This window comes from Phoca vitulina, unplaced genomic scaffold (assembly GCF_004348235.1).
Source record: "Phoca vitulina isolate PV1807 unplaced genomic scaffold, GSC_HSeal_1.0 scaffold41, whole genome shotgun sequence".
Taxonomy (NCBI): domain Eukaryota; kingdom Metazoa; phylum Chordata; class Mammalia; order Carnivora; family Phocidae; genus Phoca; species Phoca vitulina.
The window spans coordinates 17103953-17114813 of record NW_022589744.1 but is presented as its reverse complement, the minus strand read 5'-3'; positions in this window follow the sequence as shown (position 1 = coordinate 17114813).

Genomic DNA, 10861 nt, shown 5'->3' with positions numbered 1-10861 from the left:
TTAACGTTGCAACTTGGGGTTAGGGACAACTCTGACAGCCTGGGTGGTTGAAACGTGGACCAAAAGGTGGCCCATGGTGAGTGGGTTAGAAATGCCTGAGCTGCCTTGGTCCAATGTAGAGAAAGGGATTCAAAGGGATGGGGATATTGGAATGACTCTGTCATTTAAGACCCATTCACCTACACAGACAGTATCCAAAAGATGCACCTTCCACCAAGACTGTGGGGCCCCTAGCACCCCTGAAGAGCTCCGTGGTCCCTCTGTGCAGGTCAGACCCTGCAGAAGGGACCACAGCAACTCAACTGGGAAACCTCAATACAATGGAGTGCTTGGATCCTAGGGTGGCAGGGGCCAAGTGAGGGCACTCACCAGCCAAAAGCAAGGTGGGCTTGGTTCCTGGGGTGGACAGCAGAGTCAAAGCAGTAGTCAGAATCATCTGACTCACAGAGACCTGTGGTGTTGGCTGGTTGATCATGGCATTGCTGGATGTGAAACATAGAGGAAGCGCAATGAATTCTCACTTGATCTGCATCAGCAGAGACATTCTAGGTCAAGTGAGGAAAAATCTGGCCTGAAACATAAAAACAGAGCCATGGCCCCTCCATCAATTCCAGACCCAAGCCAGTTATAGACCCAGAATGCCTTGAAGTGGGGGCGACACGGTCCACTCGAGGAAGGACCTTGGTACACCACTGAAAATTTATACTGTTAATCTTTCTCCCTGTCTTCCCCAAAGGAATCTGTGGGCTCTCATCTGGGTAATTGTGCACTGGGGAGAAGAGAATAATCAGAGCTTTGAGGGACTACCGGTTACAGATTTTGAACAGACACTGACTCCAAGAGACCCAAACCATCGTGGTTGTCCAGTCAGTGTAAGGGCTCTCGGAGGCCAGGTGGTCCACGGGTTTTAGCCCATGTCTCTCTCCACGGGTCTGGCGTGGCCCTGACGCCATCCTGTGTTTACCTCCCCAGTTCCAGAATGCTTGATTAGAATCAACATACCCAGCCCTGGCAGTTCCCAGACCTGTAGAGTGAGGGCTCTCTGGGCAGGAAAGGCCAAGTAGGACCACTAGAACTGTCTCCGCTGGGAAAATAGTAAGCCCAAAGCAGCGCCATACTCCTGGAGGGATTGCAGAGATTGGCGCCCCCATCAAGGATGTGGACGGTGCAGGAGTGGTGACTCCCACCACACCCTGTCTGGCTCCCCTACTTGGCCCGAGTGTGTGGGCCCTGGAGAGTGACCGTGGGCCATCGTTAGCTTAACCAGATGGTGGCTCCAGCAGCAGCCACGGGCCCAGCTCTGGTTTCATTGCTTAAGGAAATTAATACAAGCCTGGTACCCAGAATGCAGCTACTGGCCTGGAAGATGCCTGTTTCTCCACCCCTGTCCATAAGGCCCCCAAGCAGCTTGCTCTCTGCTGCAAGGCCAGAGATGCACCTTCACCGTCCTACCTCAGGGGGACACCGAATCTCCAGCCTGATGTCGTAATTTATTTCACGGGGACCTTGACCACCATTCCCTTCCACAAGACTTCATACTTGTCCATGATATGGATGACACATGAGCAGATCCTCTAGACATACTAGTAAGACATCGGCATGTCAGAGGCAGGAAGTAAATCCAACAATAATTCAGAGACCTCTTTCCTTGGTGAAATTTCTAGGGACCCAGTGGAGATATTTCTTCTGCGGTGAAGGATTGGCTGGCACCTCCTACAACCAAATAAGAGGCACAACACCTAATGGGTCTCTTGGGTTTCTGGAGGCAACATATTCCTCCTTTGAGTGTGTTACTCCAGCCAATTTGCTGAATGACCTAAAAAGCCACTAGTTTTGAGTGGGGCCGAGGACAGGAGAAGGCCCTGGGACAGGTCCCGGCCACTGTGTGAGCTGCTCGGTCACTTGGGCCGTGTGATCCAGCAGATCCATTGGTGCCTGAAGCCTCAGGGGCAGATGGAGATGCAGCGCCCACCATAACCTGCAGCACATTTTCTGTGTGTTGTTTGAGGAAGGCCATCCTTGCTTCGATCCACCCACGGACTTGATGAAGTCACAGTATGGACCCCACAGGGGCGCGGTGGCCCAGGTGGAGCATGCAGAGCCTCAGGGGTGGGTGAGGTTCCCATTTTCCTTTGTGATTTGGGAGCACAGACCCTTCCCTCCCTCTGTCCCCTCCACTGACTGTCCACCCCCGTCACCCCCAAGTCGCAGTGGCAGCTGCAGGAACTGCTGGCTTCTGTTGTACCTCGGAGCGTGGAGGGTGCCCGTGTCCTGTTGGTCATGCCTGTGGGTGCGTTACCTCCCCTCCACCCCCTTGACTCTGAGCAGCCACCTGCCTGCCAGCCTTGTGTGTGTCGTTGAGAAAGTGATGTGGGAAAGCCGAAAGAGCTCACAAAAATGTTGTCAGTCATATTCCTTAACCATGAAAATAAGTACACTTATTGGGAAAAAAAAGTCAATTGAGCCAAAGGAACTGAGAGAAAAAAGAGATTTCCCCTTCATCCTACCCCTGTCCTGCAAGGGTATGTCTCCCCATTTTCCCATTGGTGTTTTAGGTGCATGTATGCCCGTGTGTGTGTGCATGAGCACTGTGTTTATGTGTGTGCTTTGCACAAATGAAAGTGTGCGTGGTGTGTATGCATGTGTGTGCAAGTGTAAGTGTGTGTTCACGTGTGTACGTGCATGAACACTGTATTTATGTGTGTGCGTGTGCATGAATGAACATGTGCGTGGTGTGTGTGCACGTGTGTGTGCGTGTGTGTGCACGTGTGTGTGCATGTGTGTGCACGGTGTACATGCATGAGCATTGTGTTTATGTGTGTGGGTGAATAAACGTGTGCATGGTGTGTGTGCATGTGTGTGCAAGTGTGTGCATGTGTGCATGCACATGAGCATTGTGTTCTTGTGTGTGCATGTGCACGAATGACATGTGCATGGTGTGTGTGCATGTGTGTGCAAGTGTGTGCATGTGTGCATGCACATGAGCATTGTGTTCTTGTGTGTGCATGTGCACGAATGAACATGTGCATGGTGTGTGTGTGCATGTGTGTACACACATGAGCATTGTTTATGTGCATGTGCAGGAATGAACATGTGCATGGTGTGTGTGCAGGTGTGTGCATGTGTGTGCACGGTGTACATGCGTGAGCACTGTTTATGTGTGTGGGTGAATAAACGTGTGCATGGTGTGTGTGCATGTGTGTGCAAGTGTGTGCATGTGCACGAATGACATGTGCATGGTGTGTGTGCATGGTGTGTATGCATGTGTGTGTGCATGTGTGTACACACATGAGCATTGTTTATGTGTGTGTGCATGAATGAACATGTGCATGGTGTGTGTGCATGTGTGTACACACATGAGCGTTGTGTTTATGTGTGTGTGCATGAATGAATGCGTGTGTGGTGTGCGCATGTGTGTGTGCATGTGTGTTTGAGCATGAGCATTGTGTTCTTGTGTGTGCATGTGCATGGATGAACATGTGTGTGGTGTGTGTGCGGGTGTGTATGCACATGAGCGTTGTGTTTGTGTGTGCGTGTGCATGGATGAGCATGTGACTGCTGTGTGTGCAAGTATGTGCATGTTTGTGTGCACATGTATGCACGTGAGCGTTGTGTTTATGTGTGCGTGCACAAATGACCGTGTGCGTGGTATGTGTGCATGTGTGTGTGTACACATGTGTATGTTCATGAGCATTGTTCTTATGTGTGTGCATGTGCATGGTGTGTGTGCATGTTTGTGCGTGTGTGTGTGTGTGTGTGTGTGTGGAGTGCTGTGTGGGACTCAGTTTGCTAAGGAGGGACGTCCCAGCATCTCCCTGTAGCCACAGCAGGAATTCTGTAGGGTGCTTGCAGGGCCCTCCAGGCGGGCACTGGTGCCTGTGAGCAGGATCTGGATTTCAAACCCAATTTTTAAAAAAACAAATCGTAGGGTTGGGGGCCGGTGGGTTGACTTTCTTTCCGTGGCCTGGTTGTCATCCTGGGGGATGCAGCACGGCCAAGGCGCCAGCACTGGGTGCAGAGGAGAAAGGAGTCGAAGTCTGTTGGTGTCGACAGGAAGCCCTTTTGTGGGCATCTTTGAATTCCGTCTGTTCTCACTTCTTTCAAGCCCAGCTGAGGGCGGGCGGAGCGGCTGCCATCTCCCTGGGTGACCAGCTCTGAATGTCCACAGTCTCCTGTCCTGGCAACCGCCCAGCCTGCCCACCCACAGTCCTTCCTGACCCCTTCTAGGGTCTTGGGCCCCCAGAGCCCTGCAGCCACAGGCAGGGTGCAGGAAGGAACGTGAGGGGCCCCTCTGTGTGCAGGACCTGCTGGGCCCTCCCCGGCCCCACCACCTCCTCCCTGCAAAGACCCCGTTTCTGTCCAGCCCACCCCATGAGGGAGGCCGCACTGCCAACCTCAGGGTGGTGGTCAGGGAGGCACTGACTGGCAGGGCTGGTGGGAGCCTGGTAGCACCTGCCTTGCCCCAGGCTGCAGCTCCCAGAGGCAGATGTGTCTTGCTCACCTTTGGGTCCCCAAAACCTGCTAAACACCTGCACATAGTAGGCGTTCAACAGGACTTTGAACCGACGAAGGGCTTTACCTCCAGCAGACAGCTAGGTAGAAGGCCGGCCAGGTGATTAGCACTCCAAGATGTCCTCGGGGGAGGGCGTGCTGCCCAGCGCTCCGGCGGCTCCTCACGGCTGGCGTGGGGCCACGTCCTGTACCGCACCCACCCCCATATTCTGTGTGCTGTCTCCTAGGAGCCTGAACCCTTCCTGCAGCCCGGCTTGAGAGGCCATCTCCAGCCTCGGTCACCTTCCCAGACTCAGACAGGAGGGGAGCAGCCGCGGTACTGACTGGCGTATTCCAGCAAGCCAGGGCTGGGAGGTGGGAAGAGGGATGGGCGGGTCCTCGCTCACGGTCAGTGTCCAGGATGCAAGTCGGCGCTCAAGTTAGTTTTTCAGGAGGGAAAAGCAGCACAGCCACCACATGCTGTTTCCAGCACCTTCCAAGGAAGGGTCTTCTCTGGTTCTCAGGGGCGTCCGGGGCAGGACGCACTCACCAGGGCCCACCGCGGGGGGCATCCGGGGCAGGACCCCCTCACCAGGGCCCACTGCGAGGGCCTGCTGCAGACAGTGTGGTGGGCAGGCTGGCCTCACACCCTGGCCCCCAACCTCACTGTGGGGAATGAGGCCCTGTGCCTGGGCCCACGTCCTGCGGCTGACAATGACGGCCCCTGGTCTCCATCCCCATGTGGACAGGCTGGTCCCCACAGGCACACTCCCCGTGGAAGGAGAAGGTTTGGAAGCACTTTGCTTTCTTTAGTTAAACCCCATGTGTTTCCTGTGCTTCCAAAAATGTCCAAGCAGGAAGTACAAAACCTCAAACAGCAAAAATAACTGTCCCCCAGATGGCCCTGGGGAGGCCACACTCCTAGGTCTTGGGTCCATTTCTTAAAATTTTAAATCTGAGCTGAGCTGACCTAACCTAACCCCACCCACCCCCAAAAGGACCAAAGTTACACTCTTCTGAGCTGGCTTGAGGCCCTTCTCTACGCCTGTTTCACTGAGGAGGAGTCTTGGCAGTGATGTGAATACCTGGAGGGCAACAACACAAAACATGACTTAGAACATGTGGAACAGGGCGCCCCTAGGTGGCTCAGTCGGGTGAGCGTCTGACTCTTGATTCCAGCTCAGGTCGTGATCTCAGGGTCGTGAGTTCCAGCATCAGGCCCCACACTCTTAAGATTCTCTTTCCCCCTGCCCCTCCCCCAACTTGAGCACCCTCGCTCTTTCTCTCTCTATCTCTCTAATATAAATAAATACATCTTTTAAAGAAATATGTGGAACAAAGGGGCCAGGCCGGGGGCTAGGCCTGGCCAGCATGTGGCAAGAGGGCTCTGAGGGATCCCCTCCAAACCTGGGGCCAGGAACGGCCAGTGTGGTCAACAAGGCTCACGGTGTCCACCGGGTGAAAACAGCCGCCCTGGCAGAGGGAGAAGATCGGGAGAGGGCCCTGTGTCGGGAGTACCAGACACCTGCGACCCCATTCCAGCAGACGTGGCATTCTGCCACTTTTTCTAACATTTCTCCAACGCATCACGCACTGAGGGAGAACAGGTGACCACACCAGAGCTCGGTGTCACCCCTTCTCATCGGCCCCTGGGGTTGGTGCCCGCGCCACCACCTCCCTCCATGCACCGGGACGTGGGGAAGCAGGCTGCATGCTGCAGCTCCAGGGGTCCCCTGACCCAGGTGCTTCGAGCTTGTCTGTCTCTCTGGGCAGCAGAAGGGCAATAGAGACCGGGCCAGAACTGAGACGGAGAAACATGGCCAGCTCCATTAATGGCATTCACATTACAAGAGAATGCATCTCGTTATAGATTCATAGATAACATGGAGGAGGAAATCTCCAACCACAGGAAGGGGCAGTGCGGTGACATTTCAGGGTGTCCTCACCAGGGTGTGGTGTTGCTAAGACTGGGGGGAAATGGCTGGGCCCGGACTTGGGGGTCTTCCCACTCTGGATACAGTCTGCATTTGTCCCTGGTTCTGTGGTTAGGAAAGCCAGGCATCTACAGTTTGGGGCACACCCAGGCAGGCCAGCCCCATGGAGGTGATGACAGCCACAGTCACCCAGAGGCGGCCTGAGCCAGGAAACTCCCAGGTGAGCTGCCCAGAAGAGGCCAGGGGCCCCCCGCACCCTGGGGTATTAGAGCGTCCTCATCCCCATCTGCCTGCGTGGGGCAGGCTTGGTCCTGTCTGCCCAGCCCCCTCCCTCTCCATGGGGTCCCCTTGCTCTCCGTGATGCCATCAAACAGTCGCACATCCCGGCCCCCCACCCCCACCCCGAACCCTGGCCAGCGGTTCTTGCTGGGGCTCAGTGACCAACTGTCCCAGTTTTCCGGGACTGAGGGGCTTTCAGGACTCAAGACTTTCAGGGCTAAGACCAGGAAAGTTCTGGCTGCACCATGATGAACTGGTTAAGGTAGGTTCCACGGAAGCTGGAGGGAGGAGGCCGCTGACTTTGGGCAGCCATGCTGGCAGGAAGGCCGCCACCGTCCGTCCTCCAGGGCAGAGTGGGACCCCTGCCTGCCCCAGACGCTAGCACCAGCAGGGACAGGGCTCTGTTCCCTGACAACATCAGCAGGGCCATGGGCACCAGCAACCAGCCTCTCTCTCAAACAAATAAATAAATATTAAAAAAATAAAATAAAATAAAATACTCTTGTACTTGAGCATTTGAGTTAAAAAAAAATAAACTTGTTCCCATTTGCTTAGGGCTCTGTCCGCTTTAATAGAATATTAAAACTTTAAAATACCTTCGGAAGTGCAGCCAAGCCCCCTTACAGAGAAATGGCTGAGGAGCCCTGCCCGGAGCTCGGGGCAGGGCACAGGTGACGGCGGCCGCGGGAGGGCACAGACTCCAGGGGCCTCTCTGAGGAGCAAAAGGCAAACTGCTGGTTCCAGATCATTGCATTTGTTTGTCCAGGAGCCGGTGGGGCCTGGGCAGGAGAGAACAGCCCTCAGTCGCCCCCAGAGAGGTCCCCGGGAGGGCACGGCGGGAGCTCAGAGTTACCATGTGGTCCAGTTCCAAGAGAGGCCAGAATCCACATGGTCCGTGGGATTACCTGATATTTAAAGAGCCCTGCAGCCCAAAACAAACTCATGAGAGGCTGGATATGGCCAGGGTGGGGTTGGGCACTGGGCATAGCTGCTCCGATGGGCCATAGAACGGAACAATGTAATTCTGGGAGAGCCTGAGTTATTCCCTGACTTTACTGTCCACACTCATCAAAATAACCAGATAATCCAAACCAACATTCCATTTCAGGCAGTATAGACCTGCTGCTTGGTGATTTCTATGCCTACCATGTGAAACTGAGTTAAAAGGCATTTTGAAAATTTTGAGTCATTTGATAATATTATTAGGTTCCTAACTAGATCTATGTGTACATCACCTGTGTGAGCCCTGCCGTCTATGCGGGCTCTCCGATCTGACTGTGGGTTATGGGCTAAGGGGTTGGAACAGCCCAGACCCGAAGCCCGCACCGGACCCCGCGGGTTTGGAGAGCCAGCCTCGACCCTCATTGCCCAGCCTCCCTGTCCTGGCCTTGCATCAGCAGCCGGCTCATGTGGTCACTGGACCCTGCCAGCCGCAGGGAGTTGGCAGTGGACAAAAAGACCCTGTCCCTGCCCCCACAGAGGCGGCAACTTAGAGGAGAGACAGTGCTGGGGGCAGAGCGGTGGGGTCTTGGGCCGTGAGCTGGGGGCTGAAATGTGTCAGTGTTTGGACACATCCTTCATGTGCTGGGGTTACACGTTGGTTTTCCATGTTGGTTTCCCAGCTGAGGCCTCCTCAAGCTAGATGGGTCCCAAGGCCAGGTACCTGGACGTGGGGGGAGGCCGTCGGTAGCATCCACAGCCCAGCAGTGGTGAGGGCAGGCCCCCGCCCCGACGGTGTCTGCAGGACACCATGCGGAACTCGGCAGCGGTGGGAGGGCTCACCTACTTGGAGATGACCAGGTGGCTTGACACACTCACGGAGCTGACGGAAGACACAAGGCTCCGGGTTAGAGATAAAGGAGTTTATCACTCACAGCAAAAGCAGTGACCAGAAGGTCAGCATGTGTGCATGGGTTCCCGGAGCCCCATTCCCCAGGGGCCACATGAGGAGGCCCAAGAGACGCCACGTGGGCAGGGGGTCCGTGACAGGAGAGGGCAACTCTTTACAGCAGACAGCAACCCGCTCTCCCTCCTGGATGGCAACGTCACCTCACACCTCAAGGCTGCTCGTGTAACGGCCCAGGTAACCAGCACCCAGGGCATTCTTGACGTGCCCAGCTGGGCAGAGACAATCTCAAGAGATCTATGCAGGAGCATCTCCCAACAAAATCCAGGTAAGGAAGCTTTGAGTTCTAGCCTCAGAACACATGGTTCAGGGAGGCAGCCGTGGGGGACAGCTGTCCCCATCAGGGAATTCAAATACAGGTCACTTACTGCTTGGCAGAGAGTCCTGGGGACCTGCATATGAGCAGCACCACTGTGCGTGGCTGGCCTGGGAAGCAGGAGGCCTGGATGTGAGCTGATAGAACGGGGTTCCCTCCCCACCTTCTCCAAATTCTCCTCTGCCCCGTGAAAGGGGAGAGCATCAGAGCAGGGTCTTGCTGCTCACCACCCCATCCCACGGTGCCCTGCTTCACCCTGCCCCCCCATACACACACCTCTCCTCAGGAGGCCGATGGCAAAAGGGCTCGTCACCCCCTTTCCTTCTGCTCTAGGGTTCGGTCGCACCAAGTGAGGCAGCAGGTGTTTGTGCAGAGCCTTTACCAGGAAAATGTGAGAAAGGCACTAAAATGACAGATTGCTGGGCTCCCTGCTCTGCAGTGGTCAGCTCCTTGCATCCTCTTTGACAGAGTGATTTAACAACTCCCTAGGCCTAAGAAAAAATGGTATGGTGCAAAGGGTTCTTGTCCACAGAGATGCAACTGATTTCCACCCCGTGGAAGAGATCATTGCAAACACGGTCTGTGCCCGGGGAGTGCATTCACTCCATGTTCCTGATTGCCCCTGCATGTGTCCATGTAGAGATTTTCCTTTTAATCAGGCTTAACATCTTACTGGTTTCCCTGTTAATTAACAAGTTAAAATCTTTGACATGTTTTCATTTTATATTTGGATGAGTCATGATTTTACTTCCTTGAAAAGTATCTTTTAATACTTTTTTGTGTAAAAAGAACAGACTCTCACCTGGTAAATGTAGAAGAGATTATAAATGAAGGCCCAGTCCTCGTTCCTATGGGTGTTATGGAACATTTGGTCCTTCAGTATTTAAGAGCATCTGCCAGCTGCCGGCACAGGACACATTGGGGATTTGAGGCCAGAGCCCTGCCCCCTCCCCAGGAGCCTACAGTCCCCAGAAATGAAAGGAGGACTCTGGGATGTGTTATGATGGTGCTATCTGTTCAGGGGCCATAGGGCACTGGAGAAGGACACAGGGAGGTGATCCCAAGCTCAGCTTTGAAGGACAAGTAGGAATTAGCTTCAGGGTGGGAAGGAAGTGGATCAGGTGGGACCAGCTGGTGGTGGAGCTGGTGGGACCAGCTCAGGAAAGGGCAGGAGAGGGGCTACATGGAGGAGGGGCAGGAAGCAGGAGACCCAGAGAAGGATATGCCCCACGGCCAACAAGGCCACGAGCTGGTTGGAGGAGGAGGGTTATGGTGGGGAGTGGTGGGGTGCGCAGTAGGCATGCTGCTCGGCAGGAGGCTCTGCAGGTGGGGGTCCACAGGCGGCGCTTCTGTGGCTGCCAGGGCTGGGGTCTCCCAGGGCTGGCTCCTGGTGTGGGACACGCAGGAGGCATGGCAGGTGTGCAGGGCAGGCCCTGGCTCTGTCGCCCACAGCCTAGGCTGTGCCTCCCACCAAGCTTGGACCAGAACAAGGCAATGAGAAGTGGATGCTCACACAGGCACAGTGGCTGAGACGTGCCCAGGGCCACTTGGCCAGGAAGTAGCAAAACCCAGAAACAGTCTGGTGTGGCCCCAAACCGCTGGCTTCACTCCACGTGCCTGGCCACTGCGTGAACATGCCCTCTCCCGTGGGCCGGCATGGCTGTGGACAGAAGAACATTGCAGTAGTGCCCTGAGCTTTGTTCTAGCTGTAAAGGACCCGATGGGTGTTGGAGCCCATGCAAGCCTCACCTACACGAGCTGCCGGGGACAGGTGCTGAGGCAGGCCGAGGGAGGCTCCTGGCTAACACCCTGCCAGGCCCCTGGCGGCTCCTGACTTTGTCAGTGACATCAGCAGCTTTCCATAAGGCCTCACTCGAAGTGCTGAAGTCACCCCAAAACCTCTGGCTTCCCTACTATTCCAAGTTCTATGAATTT